At 46.6% G+C, this 19,721-nt stretch overlaps 1 long non-coding RNA gene across 1 annotated transcript; it reads left to right on the forward strand.

Annotated features, from left to right (window-relative positions):
• Positions 1–873: 873 nt before the first annotated feature.
• On the forward strand, positions 874–3,349 carry LOC123166027 (uncharacterized). Its single transcript, XR_006483330.1, has 5 exons — positions 874–1,588; positions 1,935–2,012; positions 2,223–2,644; positions 2,739–2,786; positions 3,075–3,349. It is a non-coding gene; the product is annotated as an uncharacterized lncRNA (long non-coding RNA).
• Positions 3,350–19,721: the final 16,372 nt, after the last annotated feature.

A 19,721-nucleotide genomic window follows, 5' to 3' on the forward strand; every position in this document is an offset into this window, starting at 1 on the left:
GACTGAATCTGATATATCTAATCAAGTTTCCGGTGCAAACATACAAGCTCATGTTGTTCTTGAGCCTGAAGTGTCTAATGAACAGACTGGTAATGAAGGATTTGATGCAAACATTTTACATGCTCCTGGTGATGAACATATAGTGTCTAATGAGGGATCTAATGCAAGCATTTTGCAAGCTCCCATTTAAGGATTTAGTGTCTAATGATGATCTGCTACGTTGAGAGAGACATAGAGATTTGCAGGCATTGATGACAAGCAAATTATAGTACATTTTCATGGCTTGAGGAAACATCGAGCCCATTTACCAGAAAGTCCCCGTATCATGACAACGTAGCATAAATACTTTTCTAATCTGTTGTTTGAAACTATTGGCATACTTGTGCAGGATAGATATATTGATATGCAGTTTGCGCACTGGTTATAGGTGCAATTACACTTCGATATTTTCGGCCAGAGAACGAATAATTCAAGTAGGTAGAGACCATGTTAGTAGTCCTTGTACACCATGTTGCATTTTGTGTTTTTTTGTACTTACATCATTTAGTGTTTTATAATCTGAATTACTTTGGATCATTAGCTGGTTTTCAAAGTGCATGTAGCTTTACATCTATAGTATCTAAATAGTTCATCCCCACTATTATATTTCTCTTGACATGCAGCCTATCCACATGAACAAGCCAGCCACGTCGACCGACCAGGAGTTACCAGCATAAAAAAAAGGCCACATCAGCGTTCAGTTACCAGTTGGGAGGATGGACCATCGGCCCACCAGCGCCACACACGGACGTCATTCTCCCTCCAGCCCACCCACCTGCTTGCTCTTTGTTCTGAATCCACCAAGATTATTTCTCCTAAAAAATGACCATCGGCCCTCCTCGCTCCAGCGGCCTCCCCACGCCGGCACTCAGAGCCAGAGGACCTCCCTCATGGCATTGCTCTGCTCCATGCCGTTCTCACGCCGGCGGCCGCCTTGGACAGATCGGACACGACGCGGCCCCAGTTCCAGCGGGATCGGGAAGGACGCGCTTGATGCACCCATCCCCGCCGAGATTCCAGCGGGATGAGCTGCGCATGGAGAAGCTCGGCGGCCTGCTCCGCCTCCTTGCCGCCGCCATTAAGACTCGCAAGCCATTTCTGTGCAGCCGATTCAGCATGTGCGCATGCTACTGGTCTGCTCCGGGCTATCCTCGCAGCGGCGGCCTAGGACGCATCAGGAGCAGCCGTCCCTGCGGCGGCCCTGTTCCAGCGGGATGACCTCGGGAATGAGAACATGTTCTCCTGTTGTTCTTCACTCTTTTTTTCCTTTGCTCACACCAGCCGTACCCGTACATAGCCCGTTGCTTCAACTGCTGTGCAGCCCAATGCTTGAAATGGCCCACACTGTTTATCTTCTCCGTTTCCATAACTACCTCCTAAAAAAAATCTGCTGCAGGTAATTGATGGTCGACGCTCCGCTTCCTCTCCCCACGATGTCCGCAAGAAACTGATGGGTTCCCTTTTAAAGTTGCTGCCCCACTCATTTTATTCCCATCATCCTCCCATATGGATGGATGTCTGCCATACGACGCTCATACTGCTGCCAGTGGTCAGCAACTCTCTCCTCTCTCCTAGCCATTCCCTATGTCAGTCATCTTGGTTATTCTTCCCTCTCTCCATACCTAGGCGCCTCAGGTTTATCGATCCTATTGGCACATAATGTCCCCATCCATCACTAATTCTGATTTTTTTGTGTTTCGTTGATATGTACATATAATTTTGCTTGGTTGAATACATAGCTTTCAATTTTTGTTCTTTCTGTATTCTGGATGTTTGATTAATATGTTCATTTGTTTGACTGAATACACAACCTTGCATTTTAATTCTTTCGCTATTCCAATTCTGATTTTAATTTTGCTTGATTGAATATGTAGCCTTCCATTTAAATTCTTCAGGTTTCTTCCTGGCCGCCTTGGGATCGAGCGGCTGTTTTCTTACTGAAGATTACTTCCCACACACTCTCCAATCTGAAGGTAGATGCAAGTTACAGTTTTTGAGTAATTTTATTAGACGGTAAACACGTGGGAAGATTACTATTTAGTTTCTGACTATATCCGTTTCTGAGCGTTTGTGGGAAGATTACTATTCAGTTTGTGGCTACATGCAAATTTATGTTTCAGTTTCTGAGTGTTTGTGGGAAGATTACAATTCAGTTTCTAACTATATGCAAATTTATGATTCAGACTGGAACCTTCTTACTGAAGAGTACTTCCCAGGAACACGCCAATCTGAAGGTGTATGCAAATTTAAATGTTTTACCGCAAAGCATGTTGGTTCACTTCCTTTTTTTGTTGAAGTTCCACAATAGTTCTTCTACACTTCCCTCTGTGTAATTGTTCCATGTAGATTTTAGGTAAAGAGTACAAACTATGGATGCATTAATCGATTATTCTCGAGTTTCTTTTGTTTGGTCGACAACAGATCGCTGAAACTTAATAGTGTGCTGGAGATTACAAATAGATAGAAATGGTGAAGATAAATCTTTTTGATGAACATTCTCATGCTACTTTTCCCATTTTATTTGCTTTTAGGCACAGTGAAGAGTTTCCTGGTGTCACAAGCTTACTCCAAATACCACAAATACAAGTGTGTAACGACTATCTAGGTACACAGCACTGATCCAAAAAAATCAATTAAGGTCTATCGATTGATCTAATTTTCCTTAATACATTGTGTTTGTGCAAAACATGATTTTACAGCACATGCTCAGCGGTGCTTCCGTCGGACTGCGAGGTGCATGCTTCAAGGTACAGCCTCCACGCGCTCTCTCATAGCAATCTCGATGGAGTCAACTTCTCTTCCCGATCTTCCTCAGTTGCTATTTTTTCTATCTCAATTTCATTTGCTCATAATTGCTACCTCGCCTTCAAATGTACTGGTTCTTAGTTATGGTTGACCCTTTTGTGCAACAAATTATATTGTATTCGTTGCAGCAATCACAGGTAGACCCACGCTTAAACATGTGTCAGTTAATTTAGTTATACTTTAAACTCTAATGGACCCTTATTATTATTTTTTGAATCTCAATCTTATAGTGGCTAGCAGATAAATCAACCTTGTGGTCATGGTGATGCTGAAGTCTCCCTTCGTCTCCATCTTATGCATCACACAGCTGGCTCTCCGGTTATTATGATGTTTTCTGCTTCTCCATCTCGCTGTCAGCTTGCAGCCTAAGCTTTACATAATGCAGAAGCATGCATAGTTGTGCATCAGAGAAGGCAAAAATAATAATAATCAGAGGTGCCTAGGACTACTGTCGTGAATGACAGCCCAAAATAAATAGCAGTATGCTGCACAAATTTGTTCCGCTCAGAAGAATAAAAAGTGAGTCTCTTGATTTATAGGTGACCTTCTTATTATAGAAAATCAGATTATGTGTAAACCCACATTTTATATAATTTTTCTATGGAATGCACAACAATAGTTTCTACTATGATGCTATCATTGTTTTAGGTTTTACAAATAGATGAGATGTCTCTATTAGCTCTACTTCACGTTTTTTTCCTGATCACCTTGATGATAAGCTCACATACAGACATTGTTTAGTTTTTCATCACATTTTCTGAAGATACTTTAAATAATATTTCCTTAAAAAAATTCTGTCTCATTTTCATATACAATGTTTTCATAAAATCTCACGTTTTTAAACATCAAATATTCTTTAGCCATTCCCGCAGCAACGCGCGGGGTATCATCTAGTTTCTCAAGTTATGTTGATTTCCGGAGTGCAAGTTGTTGGAAATATGCCCTAGAGGCAATAATAAATGGTTATTATTATATTTCTTTGTTCATGATAATCGTCTATTATTCATGCTATAATTGTATTGTCCGGAAATCGTAATACATGTGTGAATACATAGACCACGACGTGTCCCTAGTAAGCCTCTAGTTGACTAGCTCGTTGATCAACAGATAGTCATGGTTTCCTGACTATGGACATTGGATGTCATTGATAACGGGATCACATCATTAGGAGAATGATGTGATGGACAAGACCCAATCCTAAGCATAGCATAAAAGATCGTGTAGTTTCGTTTGCTAGAGCTTTTCCAATGTCAAGTATCTTTTCCTTAGACCATGAGATCGTGCAACTCCCGGATACCGTAGGAGTGCTTTGGGTGTGCCAAACGTCACAACGTAACTGGGTGACTATAAAGGTGCACTACAGGTATCTCCGAAAGTGTCTATTGAGTTGGCACGGATCGAGACTGGGATTTGTCACTCCGTGTGACGGAGAGGTATCTCTGGGCCTACTCGGTAATGCATCATCATAATGAGCTCAATGTGATTAAGGCGTTAGTCACGGGATCATGCATTGCGGTACGAGTAAAGAGACTTGCCGGTAACGAGATTGAACAAGGTATTGGGATACCGACGATCGAATCTCGGGCAAGTAACATACCGATTGACAAAGGGAATTGCATACGGATTGATTGAATCTTCGACACCGTGGTTCATCCGATGAGATCATCGTGGAACATGTGGGAGCCAACATGGGTATCCAGATCCCGCAGTTGGTTATTGACCGGAGAGGCGTCTCGGTCATGTCTGCATGTCTCCCGAACCCGTAGGGTCTACACACTTAAGGTTCGGTGACGCTAGGGTTGTAGAGATATATGTATGCGGAAACCCGAAAGTTGTTCGGAGTCCCGGATGAGATCCCGGACGTCACGAGAGGTTCCGGAATGGTCCGGAGGTGAAGAATTATATATAGGAAGTCCAGTTTCGGCCACCGGGAAAGTTTCGGGGGTTACCGGTATTGTACCGGGACCACCGGAAGGGTCCCGGGGGTCCACCGGGTGGGGCCACCTATCCCGGAGGGCCCCGTGGGCTGAAAGTGGAAGGGAACCAGCCCCTAGTGGGCTGGGCGCCCCCCCTTGGGCCTTCCCCCATGCGCCTAGGGTTGGGAACCCTAGGGGGGAGTTCCCCCTTGCCTTGGGGGGCAAGGCAACCCCTTCCCCCCTTGTGGCCGCCGCCCCCCCCCCCCTTGAGATCCCATCTCTTGGGGCCGGCGCCCCCCAGGGGGCCTATATAAAGGGGGGAGGGAGGGCAGCACACTACAGCCTTGGGCGCCTCCCTCCTCCCCTGCAACACCTCTCCCTCTCTCGCAGAAGCTCGGCGAAGCCCTGCCGGAGACCCGCTACATCCACCACCACGCCGTCGTGCTGTTGGATCTCCATCAACCTTTCCTTCCCCCTTGCTGGATCAAGAAGGAGGAGACGTCGCTGCACCGTACGTGTGTTGAACGCGGAGGTGCCGTCCGTTCGGCACTCGGTCATCGATGATTTGGATCACGGCGAGTACGACTCCGTCATCCACGTTCATTGGAATGCTTCCGCTCGCGATCTACAAGGGTATGTAGATGCACTCCCTTCCCCTCGTTGCTAGTATACTCCATAGATGCATCTTGGTGAGCGTAGGAAAATTTTAAAATTATGCTACGATTCCCAACAGTGGCATCATGAGCCAGGCCTATGCGTAGTTACTATGCACGAGTAGAACACAAAGCAGTTGTGGGCGTTGAGTTTGCCAATTCTTCTTGCCGCTTCTAGTCGTTTCTTGTTTCGGCGGCATTGTAGGATGAAGCGGCCCGGACCGACCTTACACGTACGCTTACGTGAGACAGGTTCCACCGACTGACATGCACTAGTTGCATAAGGTGGCTAGCGGGTGTCTGTCTCTCCTACTTTAGTCGGAACGGATTCGATGAAAAGGGTCCTTATGAAGGGTAAATAGAAATTGGCAAATCACGTTGTGGTCATACATAGGTAAGAAAACGTTCTTGCTAGAAACCTACAAACCACGTAAAAACTTGCAACAACAATTAGAGGACGTCTAACTTGTTTTTGCAGCAAGTGCTATGTGATGTGATATGGCCAGAAGATGTGATGAATGATATATGTGATGTATGAGATTGATCATATTCTTGTAATAGGAATCACGACTTGCATGTCGATGAGTATGACAACCGGCAGGAGGCATAGGAGTTGTCTTTATTATTTTGCATGACCTGCGTGTCATTGAATAACGCCATGTAATTTACTTTACTTTGTTGCTAAACGCGTTAGCCATACAAGTAGAAGTAATCGTTGGCGTGACGACTTCATGAAGACACAATGATGGAGATCATGATGATGGAGATCATGGTGTCATGCCGGTGACGAAGATGATCATGGTGCCCCGAAGATGGAGATCAAAGGAGCATGATGATATTGGCCATATCATGTCACTATTTGATTGCATGTGATGTTTATCATGTTTTTGCATCTTATTTGCTTAGAACGACGGTAGTAAGTAAGATGATCCCTTATAATAATTTCAAGAAAGTGTTCACCCTAACTGTGCACCGTTGCGAAGGTTCGTTGTTTCGAAGCACCACGTGATGATCGGGTGTGATAGATCCTAACGTTCGAATACAACGGGTGTTGACGAGCCTAGCATGTATAGACATGGCCTCGGAACACACGCAATACACTTAGGTTGACTTGACGAGCCTAGCATGTACAGACATGGCCTCGGAACACGGAGGACCGAAAGGTCGAGCATGAGTCGTATAGAAGATACGATCAACATGGAGATGTTCACCGATCTTGACTAGTCCGTCTCACGTGATGATCGGACACGGCCTAGTTAAACTCGGATCATGTTTCACTTAGATGACTAGAGGGATGTCTATCTGAGTGGGAGTTCATTAAATAATTTGATTATATGAACTTAATTATCATGAACTTAGTCTAAAATCTTTACACTATGTATTGTAGATCAAATGGCCAACGTTATCCTCAATTTCAACGCGTTCCTAGAGAAAACCAAGCTGAAAGATGATGGCAGCAACTATACGGACTGGGTCCGGAACCTGAGGATCATCCTCATACCAGCCAAGAAAGATTATGTCTTAGAAGCACCGCTAGGTGAAGCACCAATCCCAGAGAACCAAGACGTTATGAACGCTTGGCAGCAGCGTGCTGATGATTACTCCCTCGTTCAGTGCGGCATGCTTTACAGCTTAGAACTAGGTCTCCAAAAGCGTTTTGAGAAACATGGAGCATATGAGATGTTCGAGGAGCTGAAACTGGTTTTTCAAGCTCATGCCCGGGTCGAGAGATATGATGTCTCCGACAAGTTCTTCAGCTGTAAAATGGAGGAGAACAGTTCTGTTAGTGAGCACATACTCAGAATGTCTGGGTTGCATAACCGCTTGTCTCAGCTGGGAGTTAATCTTCCGGATGACGCGGTCATTGACAGAATCCTCCAGTCGCTTCCACCAAGCTACAAGAGCTTTGTGATGAACTACAATATGCAGGGGATGGAAAAGACCATTCCTGAGGTATATTCAATGCTGAAATCAGATGAGGTAGAGATCAGAAAAGAACATCAAGTGTTGATGATGAATAAAACCACTAAGTTCAAGAAGGGCAAGGGTAAGAAGAACTTCAAGAAGGACGGCAAGGGAGTTGCCGCGCCCGGTAAGACCCAAGCCCGAGACTGAGTGCTTTTATTGCAAGGGAAGTGGTCACTGGAAGCGGAACTGCCCCAAATATTTAGCGGACAAGAAGAAGGCCGGCAACACCCAAGGTATATGTGATATACAAGTAATTGATGTGTACCTTACCAGTACTCGTAGTAGCTCCTGGGTATTTGATACCGGTGCGGTTGCTCATATTTGTAACTCAAAGCAGGAACTACGGAATAAACGGAGACTGGCAAAGGACGAGGTGACGATGCGCGTCGGGAATGGTTCCAAGGTCGATGTGATTGCCGTTGGCACGCTACCTCTGCATCTACCCACGGGATTAGTTTTAAACCTCAATAATTGTTATTTAGTGCCAGCTTTGAGCATGAACATTGTATCTGGATCTCGTTTAATTCGAGATGGCTACTCATTTAAATCTGAGAATAATGGTTGTTCTATTTATTTGAGAGATATGTTTTATGGTCATGCCCCGCTGGTCAATGGTTTATTTTTGATGAATCTCGAACGTGATGTTACACATATTCATAGTGTGAATACCAAAAGATGTAAAGTTGATAACGATAGTCCCACATACTTGTGGCACTGCCGCCTTGGTCACATTGGTGTCAAGCGCATGAAGAAGCTCCATGCAGATGGACTTTTGGAGTCTCTTGATTACGAATCATTTGACACGTGCGAACCATGCCTCATGGGTAAGATGACCAAGACTCCGTTCTCCGAAACAATGGAGCGAGCAACCAACTTATTGGAAATCATACATACCGATGTGTGTGGTCCAATGAGTGTTGAGGCTCGCGGAGGATATCGTTATGTTCTCACTCTCACTGATGACTTAAGTAGATATGGGTATGTCTACCTAATGAAACACAAGTCTGAAACCTTTGAAAAGTTCAAGGAATTTCAGAGTGAAGTTGAGAATCAACGTGACAGGAAAATAAAATTCTTATGATCAGATCATGGTGGAGAATATTTAAGTCACGAATTTGGTACACACTTAAGGAAATGTGGAATAGTTTCACAACTCACGCCGCCTGGAACACCTCAGAGAAATGGTGTGTCCGAACGTCGTAATCGCACTCTATTGGATATGGTGCGATCTATGATGTCTCTTACCGATTTACCGCTCTCATTTTGGGGGTTATGCTTTAGAGACTGCCGCATTCACTTTAAATAGGGCTCCGTCGAAATCCGTTGAGACGACACCGTATGAATTATGGTTTGGGAAGAAACCTAAGCTGTCGTTTCTAAAAGTTTGGGGATGCGATGCTTATGTCAAGAAACTTCAACCTGAAAAGCTCGAACCCAAATCGGAAAAATGCGTCTTCATAGGATACCCTAAGGAAACTATTGGGTATACCTTCTACCTCAGATCCGAAGGCAAGATCTTCGTTGCCAAGAACGGGTCCTTTCTAGAGAAGGAGTTTCTCTCGAAAGAATTGAGTGGGAGGAAAGTGGAACTTGATGAGGTGATAGTCACCCCTTCCGAACCAGAAAGTAGCGCAGCGCGGGAAAATGTTCCTGTGGTGCCTACACCGACTGGGGAGGAAGTTAATGATGATGATCATGAAGCTTTGGATCAAGTTACTGAACTTCGTAGATCCACAAGGACACGTTCCGCACCAGAGTGGTACGGCAACCCTGTCCTGGAAATCATGTTGTTAGACAACGGTGAACCTTCGAACTATGAAGAAGCGATGGCGGGCCCGGATTCCGACAAATGGCTAGAAGCCATGAAATCCGAGATAGAATCCATGTATGAAAACAAAGTATGGACTTTGACTGACTTGCCCGTTGAGCGGCGAGCCATAGAAAACAAATGGATCTTTAAGAAGAAGACGGACGCCGATGGTAATGTGACCATCTACAAAGCTCGACTTGTCGCTAAGGGTTATCGACAAGTTCAAGGGGTTGACTACGATGAGACTTTCTCACCCGTAGCGAAGCTGAAGTCCGTCCGAATCATGTTAGCAATTGCCGCATACTATGATTATGAGATATGGCAGATGGATGTCAAAACGGCATTCCTTAACGGCTTCCTTAAGGAAGAGTTGTATATGATGCAGCCGGAAGGTTTTGTCGATCCTAAGAATGCTAACAAAGTGTGCAAGCTCCAGCGCTCAATCTATGGGCTGGTGCAAGCATCTCGGAGTTGGAACATTCGCTTTGATGAGATGATCAAAGTGTTTGGGTTTACACAGACTTATGGAGAAGCCTGTGTTTACAAGAAAGTGAGTGGGAGCTCTGTAGCATTTCTCATATTATATGTGGATGACATACTATTGATGGGCAATGATATAGAATTCTTGGAAAGTATAAAGGCCTATTTGAATAAGTGTTTTTCAATGAAGGACCTTGGAGAAGCTGCTTATATATTAGGCATCAAGATCTATAGAGATAGATCAAGACGCCTCATTGGTCTTTCACAGAGTACATACCTTGACAAGATATTGAAGAAGTTCAATATGGATCAGTCCAAGAAGGGGTTCTTGCCTGTATTGCAAGGTGTGCAATTGAGCACGGCTCAATGCCCGACCACGGCAGAAGATATAGAAGAGATGAGTGTCATCCCCTATGCCTCGGCCATAGGGTCTATTATGTATGCCATGCTGTGTACCAGACCTGATGTAAACCTTGCCGTAAGTTTGGTAGGAAGGTACCAAAGTAATCCCGGCAAGGAACACTGGACAGCGGTCAAGAATATCCTGAAGTACCTGAAGAGGACTAAGGATATGTTTCTCGTTTATGGAGGTGACGAAGAGCTCGTCGTAAAGGGTTACGTCGACGCTAGCTTCGACACATATCTGGATGACTCGAAGTCACAAACCGGATACATGTATATTTTGAATGGAGGAGCAGTAAGCTGGTGCAGTTGCAAGCAAAGCGTCGTGGCGGGATCTACATGTGAAGCGGAGTACATGGCAGCCTCGGAGGCAGCACAGGAAGCAGTCTGGATGAAGGAGTTCATTACCGACCTAGGGGTGATTCCCAATGCGTCGGGCCCGATGACTCTCTTCTGTGACAACACTGGAGCTATTGCCCTTGCGAAGGAGCCCAGGTTTCACAGGAAGACCAGGCATATCAAGCATCGCTTCAACTCCATTCGTGAAAGTGTTCAAAATGGAGACATAGATATTTGTAAAGTACATACGGACCTGAATGTAGCAGATCCGTTGACTGAACCTCTCCCTAGGGCAAAACATGATCAACACCAGGACGCAATGGGTGTTCGATTCATCACAATGTAACTAGATTATTGACTCTAGTGCAAGTGGGAGACTGTTGGAAATATGCCCTAGAGGCAATAATAAATGGTTATTATTATATTTCTTTGTTCATGATAATCGTCTATTATTCATGCTATAATTGTATTGTCCGGAAATCGTAATACATGTGTGAATACATAGACCACAACGTGTCCCTAGTAAGCCTCTAGTTGACTAGCTCGTTGATCAACAGATAGTCATGGTTTCCTAACTATGGACATTGGATGTCATTGATAACGGGATCACATCATTAGGAGAATGATGTGATGGACAAGACCCAATCCTAAGCATATCATAAAAGATCGTGTAGTTTCGTTTGCTAGAGCTTTTCCAATGTCAAGTATCTTTTCCTTAGACCATGAGATCGTGCAACTCCCGGATACCGTAGGAGTGCTTTGGGTGTGCCAAACGTCACAACGTAATTGGGTGACTATAAAGGTGCACTACGGGTATCTCCGAAAGTGTCTGTTGGGTTGGCACGGATCGAGACTGGGATTTGTCACTCCATGTGACGGAGAGGTATCTCTGGGCCCACTCGGTAATGCATCATCATAATGAGCTCAATGTGACTAAGGCGTTAGTCACGGGATCATGCATTGCGGTACGAGTAAAGAGACTTGCCGGTAACGAGATTGAACAACGTATTGGGATACCGACGATCGAATCTCGGGCAAGTAACATACCGATTGACAAAGGGAATTGCATACGGATTGATTGAATCCTCGACACCGTGGTTCATCCGATGATATCATCGTGGAACATGTGGGAGCCAGCATGGGTATCCAGATCCCGCTGTTGGTTATTGACCGGAGAGGCGTCTCGGTCATGTCTGCATGTCTCCCGAACCCGTAGGGTCTACACACTTAAGGTTCGGTGACGCTAGGGTTGTAGAGATATATGTATGCGGAAACCCGAAAGTTGTTCGGAGTCCCGGATGAGATCCCGGACGTCACGAGAGGTTCCGGAATGGTCCGGAGGTGAAGAATTATATATAGGAAGTCCAGTTTCGGCCACCGGGAAAGTTTCGGGGGTTACCGGTATTGTACCGGGACCACCGGAAGGGTCCCAGGGGTCCACCGGGTGGGGCCACCTATCCCGGAGGGCCCCGTGGGCTGAAAGTGGAAGGGAACCAGCCCCTAGTGGGCTGGGCGCCCCCCCTTGGGCCTCTCCCCATGCGCCTAGGGTTGGGAACCCTAGGGGGGAGTTCCCCCTTGCCTTGGGGGGCAAGGCAACCCCTTCCCCCCTTGTGGCCGCCGCCCCCCTTGAGATCCCATCTCTTGGGGCCGGCGCGCCCCTAGGGGGCCTATATAAAGGGGGGGAGGGAGGGCAGCACACTACAGCCTTGGGCGCCTCCCTCCTCCCCTGCAACACCTCTCCCTCTCTCGCAGAAGCTCGGCGAAGCCCTGCCGGAGACCCGCTACATCCACCACCACGCCGTCGTGCTGTTGGATCTCCATCAACCTTTCCTTCCCCCTTGCTGGATCAAGAAGGAGGAGACGTCGCTGCACCGTACGTGTGTTGAACGCGGAGGTGCCGTCCGTTCGGCACTCGGTCATCGGTGATTTGGATCACGGCGAGTACGACTCCGTCATCCACGTTCATTGGAACGCTTCCGCTCGCGATCTACAAGGGTATGTAGATGCACTCCCTTCCCCTCGTTGCTAGTATACTCCATAGATGCATCTTGGTGAGCGTAGGAAAATTTTAAAATTATGCTACGATTCCCAACACAAGTGCCTTCGTATTTTTTAAGTTAAATGTTCGCCCCCGGTAACTTGAATTCGTGGATCCGCCACTTCACACAAATCATACACGCAGGCCAGTACAAATTAAATGAAATGCAGGGACTTACACTAGCTTGTCGTACAGGCTCACTGCAGCTCTGCTTGCGCTTGGGATGTTCCATGTACAAGTCCATGTTACCACTTGCTTGGATGTGCAGGCCTTGTGCTCCTTGCATCCCCCTCTGCATTTTTGACATGGCGAATGGTTGATCAAATAAGAGGAATCGACCTTGCTGTTATACCGAAGGACAGATCCCGTAGCGCCGTCATGCTTCGCTGAAAAATGGTTTTACTTGTTTCACATGATATCTCCAGAAGAAATAAGAGTTAAAGTCAGAGTTGCATAGGCGTGTAAGCTAAGAGAGCAGTGAAAGGATATCCAAACATCGTCGGAACAGTGCACAAGGGAGTGATGTGTGAATACCTAGTTCGGGCCGGCGTTTGGGCATGGTCGCCTAACTAGAGTGCGGGTCACTTCAGAGCCGTTGAGGGTGATGCGTTGGCGTTGGCTGGCCGTGCACGGATCAGATCTTGAGTGGCAGCGGAGCGCTACGATGCGGTGGACGAGACCGCTGGTGAAGCCCCAAGGGCCTCGGGGGCGGAGGTGCGACGATGTGCTCGGTGAAGTAGCCCCGGTGAGGTGGGAGACGGCATCGGTGAAGCACACCTGATGCGGTGGAAGTCGGTGACTGTGAGGCATGTCGGTTGCGGCGGCCGACATTGTCGGTGGACAACCCGGTGCGGTGGACGAGGGCGTAGATGAGGTAGCTCCGGTGCGGTGCTGAAGCGCGACCGTCGTCTTCGTCATCGTCATCCGGCATAGAGGTGGGGAAAGAGACGAGACGAGGGGCGATTCGAACTTTGCTTGGGTTGGCGGCGAATTAGGGATTTGAGCAATCTGGGCGCGGAAGGGGACGGTGGAGAAGGGAGATTTTGCTTGGGGCCGCCAGATATTTCAATCCGAAATGTGGAAGCGCGAACTTATTTTGTTGTCGGTTTTGGGGGGGAGGGGGTGGCTGGCTGGGTGCTAAGCGTCCGTACGACACACGCGACCATCACGACACGACCCTGGTCTGCCTGGTGCGCCTACATTTGAGAATGCAAACGAAACTTCTTTCATTTGCACCCATGTTTTCCTTGCAAATAATTAGTCATTTGAAACGAGATACTATAAATTTATTAATGAGGAGTTATTTGAAAAGAAAATCGAAACGGTATCCACGCTAACGTGGATTAGAGTGTGTGTCACATAATTAGTTATTTGAATTAGAATGTTTGTCACATAGCGATCTTCAATTCTAACGTGGATTTCGCATTTCACGGTATCCACGCTACTTTTTTAATACAAATTCATATGTATATGTTGAACACCATGGTAATGAGAAAACTTTGGGTGGATTCAAACATATGACCTAATAAATAGCACAACAATCGAGTCAATGTTAACTTTTCCAAACCTAGTATGGCACTAATTCAAAATAATTACCCATATGCATGGTCCTCAGTTCAAATCTTACAATGTACACCGAATTGAAACATCGATATTAAGTCTCGTACTATCTACATTCAAATGTTGTTTTTAGCCCCACCACCCCCCCCTCGACACACACGCTATATACTTCCTGTATCGGTCAATCTTCCTCTCCTAACCACCTTAGGAAGCTATCGGTTTCTGACACACGTTCATTCTTTCTCTCCATGTTTCGATCTCTAACTCTCTCAACTACACAACCCCCTTATTACACTGTTACCAAATGTATTTACCTCACACACCCGCCATTGCACCCCATGCCGAGCTCTCTCTCTCTCTCCCACCCTCTCTCGCTAGATACATGCATTGCCTATCTAGCCCCCAACCTCTCATGCGCACGCACACACGTTGTCTATCTAGGTCACTCCCTCGAGACTGTCTCACTCTTTCTTCCACACGGCGGGCCACACTCACTCAATCTCGCTCTCTTTATCTGAGTCTCGATTAACCTCGTTTTCTTTCACACACAAATGATATATCTCCCTGTTCGGGCCTCGATCGACACACTCTATACTCTCTCACGCAGATTGTCTATCTAGGTCAGTCCATCCAAGCCGCCCCGCTCTTTCGACCTCATGGCGGGCCATGCTCGCTCAATCTCTCTCTCTCTCTCCCTCTCTCTCTCTGTATGTCTCGATTGACCTCGCTCTTTCTCGGACACAAACGATATATCTCCATATTTGAGCCCAATTCGACATATTCATATTGTATACTCTCTCACGCGCATTGTCTATCTAGGTCACTCTCTCCAACCCATCTCACTCTTTCGATCGCACGACGACCCACACTCGCTCAATCTCTCTCCCTTTATATATGTAATCAATTGACCTTGCTTCCTCCCATGCACAAAATATATCTACATGTTTGTGACTGGATCATCTCTCAAGCTCTATCTTACAGCCCTCACCCTTCCCAAAAGCTCAATTAGACAATATCTCTCCAAAGCATATATATCTTTTCAATGAATGTCGGACCACACTCACTTTGTCTCTCTATCTATATGTCTCTCGATTGACCTCGCTTTCTCACATCGTATCTTCCACACATTGAAGCTACCTCTCCATCCCTCGCAAAGCCGGAGCTATTTACATTGCGACGGGGACTCCAACCTTGGATTAATTTGTGTAGGCATTTATTCTGGTGAGTTTAGATTATATTTTCGTAGCATTCGGCCCACAACTACTCCAAACACCGTTGCAACCCCCGCACCTCCCCCAATTGATTTCCCTCTGGCTCGGTCATCGCTCTCTCGCACTTCCTTTCTCGCCTTCAACGTCGCACCATGGTATTATTGCAAAAAACTATGTTGTTCTCTTTAATTATTACAAGTAAGCTACAAAACTACACACCGATAGTCCACCTGGAATGGAACAAATTTCGACCCACAAATTAAAGTGCTACAAACTACACACCGAGGGGCCCACCTGTCATGAAACAAATTTGGACCCATATATAAATTAAAAAATAAAGGACGAGGATCGAACATGCGACCAGGGCCTTCAAGCCGCACATCAATAGGCAACATATGTAGAACAACAATGTTTGTTGTACCCCCCCCCTTTGTTCATATAATGTTTTATATTACCACAGCCTATTTAATGGATAACATGTAATATTATTTTTAGTACATTAGTGGGACCGGCTCGTTAGCACGTACTATTCGCCTTCACTTACTGGTGGGTTCCATGTGTGCTCTCTCTTTCTCTCTCCTCCCCTTCTGTGTTTAGATGCACGGGCACACACCAAGAACTCGCGAGCGATGTTGCCGTTGACCATATCTGGACGCGTTCACAAGTTACGGCACCAGTTTCACGTACTAGTAGTACTAGTCAATGTGTACGTGCAATGCACGTTAATTTGGAAGTATATTAAGTGCATGCGGATATTAAGTAGGATATTATTTGCGTGTTATTATGTGATTAGCACTATTTTTGGCATGAAATTAACTGCACGCTAAACGTGTTAAGCGTTCGATATTGAAGCAGTCTAGGTCGTTGAATGAGAAGGAATACATGTGGCTTGATGATGTTTTATATCTAATTTGATACGGCTCTAACAGAACATTCAATCAATCAAACTATAGATTTCATTCAGTCTGACTCTGACTTTACATTCATACGACGATCGATCTAAAATAAACGGAAATGATAAACGTTCGGATTTTAAGCATGGCAATCCGAACGTTTTTCATGGCAAATTTAGATTACGCGGCGGCGGCGTGGGCATCTTGCAGTGGGAAGCAGCTCCTCTGCCGTGCTCTGTGTGTCGTCGGGCCACTGACCGACGGCGACGGTGACGGCGGCGTCTTGCGCCGTTGTTGGCGTACTCCTGGACGTTGGCCCTAGCTTCAAGGAAGGCCACAATGTTCTGGACTTCGGTCTCCAGGAGCGAGTCAACTGGCGGGAGGAGGCGACTGGCGTTGGTGCAAGGAAGCGGTCGACGGCGGCCATCCATGCCGCTGAGGGGGGCACTGGCACCCGCGAGGGGACATGCGCTGGCAACGGCGCGGCGGAGACATTCGTGTGCATGGGCACCGGCACAGGCGCGCATGTCAGTGCACGCGCAGGTGCATGCGCTGGCAGGTGCACGGCCGCGTGAAAGTCGGCGGGGACCTCGTGGAACCCCGTGGCATCAAGCTCGGTGACAATGTGCGGCTCCCAACCCATCAATGCCACTGGGATGGGCGCTGGTGCAGTCGAGGCGACAGGAGCCGGAACGGGAGTGGGGACAGGCATGGCGTATTCCCGCTAGGCCAGTTCAAGCTCGTCCCAAAGCGCCTTATGTTCTTGAGACTCCGGCTGGGTGTCTTCCTCAGGAAACTGGAAGACTAAGGGCAGACCATCGTGATGCGGCATGGCGTACGGTTAGGGCAGGCTGGTTGGAGGTACACGACAGGAGAATCGAAGGGGAAGAGAGAAGATTGTAGCGATACCGGGTAGTGTGGGGTTGATTTTAAACTGCGGCGCCGGTGACATTAAAAGTGGGAGCAGTTGGGACGAAGTTGTGATCTGCTTGCACGCCTCCCGTCGACTCACACGCTTTCTCGGATGGCACCTGGCGATGACAAGCGGGACTCATGGCGGCACGTAAACGCCCACGGTTTCAATAGTGAAAGCGTTCGCCTTAATGTGACACGTCATTGTTCCAAAATACCTTGGCTCTTCATTTGTGCAACTTCTCATAAGCAGCTTGTCTCAAATTGAAGAAAAAAATTACGTAGGAATATTTGTGCTATATCACGTGACCATGCTCAGTTTCATTAATTTCTGGTCACTTTTGGATTTTCTGAAATTTAAAATCCAGGATTCGAAACAATATCATAACCTGCATCATGCAATAAATTTTCAAGCGATACATCTTTCCTGTTGTATTTCTTAAGAAAGGATTTGGTCAAACATTTTGCTTAGTTAGACTTCACACAAGTTATATATGGAGAGTAAAAGGATAATCCCTCCGTACCAGTGCATTGCCTGATATATTAACTCAAGTACTAGTAGGCATGAACAAACGGGCTCAATTCTGTGCTCATCCTGGTGTAGTAGTAGTACTAGGCAATGCAGTTCATGGGCGACCTTGGGTAGCGGCGACCGAGGGAATTGAATTGTGCTCGGCACGGTAGGTAACGTTGCCTAGTTACTAAAGCATCCCTCCATTGTTCATCGGTAGTCATTATGGACACTATAAAAAAATACACTTCCGTGATGATACGTGTTTGTCACAGTAGGTCACGTTTTCTGTCATGCATGTACATCCATGACAAATTTATGACAGAATCAAGATAGTCATACCTGTGCTGTCGTAGAAGTGTTCCATGACATTACCAAAATTATCATCACGGAAGTGTCCACTTCCATGACGATAAATCGCGCGTCACAGAAGTGCTTTCGTCAAGGGTGACCGACACGTGGCATCCACCATAACCGAACGCCGTTAAGCTATCGGGTCCGGTTTTGGATCCGATAACCCGTTAACAACCCCGACCAATGGGGATTTTCCACGTGTAAAATCCTCATTAGCTGGAGGAAACACGTGTCGGCTCATCGCTGGGACAGATGTCATCCACTCATTGGAGAGAAGGCGCCTATGATACGTCGAGACGTGGCACGGCCCAACAGAGGCCCATTCCTATGAAAAGGCCGGCCCGTTTGACTTGGTCAAAAGGTGGCGGGCCGGCCCATGGAAAGCCTGTTAACGGCCTGTTCGCATATAGCCCATTTACAGCCCGCCAACCCAAGGCCCGTTACGCCCTATTCGAATTAGGCCCAGTAGCGTCATCTGGGCCATCCAATATGATTCCAGCCCGTTTTCACTTCTGGCCCATGTATGGCCCATGACGTCTTTCGGCCCATATGAGGCCCTTAGTAACTTCGGCCCATTAACGGCCCGTGGTAAAACTGGCCCGTAATGAACAGTGTATCACTTTAGACCCATTAACGGCCCGTGGTAAAACTGGCCCGTAATGAACAGTGTATCACTTTAGACCCATTAACGACCCGTGGTAAAACTGACCTGTAATGAACAGTGTATCACTTTATACCCATTAACGGCCCATTATTCAGTTGGGCTGTTTCCAGCCCATGTTATCTTTCGGCCTTCTCAGGGCCCATTTATTCTTGGGCTCATTTCCAGCATTCGTTTACTTACGGCCCGTTACCGTCATTTTCTGCTTGTGGGCCAAATTCAGCCCGTGGTTATAGTCGGCCCGTTTGTGGCCCGTTAATACGTTGGGCCGTTTTCATAGCGTCATCAAATACGGCCGATTAACGACGGCCCGTTATGGTCGGCCCATGAACGGACGATTTTAACTCTAGCCCATTTACGGCCATAATATGGTCTGTTGTTGGCCCATGTTTGGCCAACCGATCATACGGCCCGTAGAAGGTCCATTGATGATACGGCCCGTAGAAGGCCCATTGTGTCTACGGCCCGTATTAAGGCCCATTGTTTCTACGCCCCGTAGAAGGCTCATTGTTTCTACGGCCCTTAGAAGGCCCATTGTTTCTACGGCCCGTAGGAGGCCCATGTTAACTACAGTAAATATGTAGCCCATGGTTAATGTGGCCTAGTTTTAAAAATAGGTTATTGCGGCCTCTAGCAAACCGCGGAAGAACTGCACTGACTACAAGAAAACAAATAAACAAGACAATAAGTAAATAAATAAGCAAGCAACTTACGCTAGGCTATCACGGCTATTACACATATTACATCCACTTGGCATCAAAGTTCGCCACCAGTGCAAATATAGGGAACACCCTACACTATACAAAAGGAAGGTTGGCATAAAAGTTAACAGTCTAGCAGATAAATGCACCACCAAAAGTTCAGAAGCTCAGTTCATTTGACCTGACTGTTACGTTTTCATGCTGTATTGTCCGATGGAGCACCATAACCTTCGCCTTCTGTTCTCCTAGGCTCCTGAACAACATAGCAAATGTCTGATAGTCTGGTTTCAAAACCATGCATATCTTGACAACATCGAACAATGTCTCTCCTTGTTTCACAAAGGGTCTCTGTTAGGGAATGGACTTGTGTCTGGAGCGCAGATACAACATTGTTTTTAGCTTGCATATCTTGATCATGAGGCAGTTTGGACGAGATTTCCTTAACAACCAAGCCAGTATTACGCAGGA

This window comes from Triticum aestivum, chromosome 1D, assembly GCF_018294505.1.
Source record: "Triticum aestivum cultivar Chinese Spring chromosome 1D, IWGSC CS RefSeq v2.1, whole genome shotgun sequence".
In the NCBI taxonomy this organism is placed as follows: domain Eukaryota; kingdom Viridiplantae; phylum Streptophyta; class Magnoliopsida; order Poales; family Poaceae; genus Triticum; species Triticum aestivum.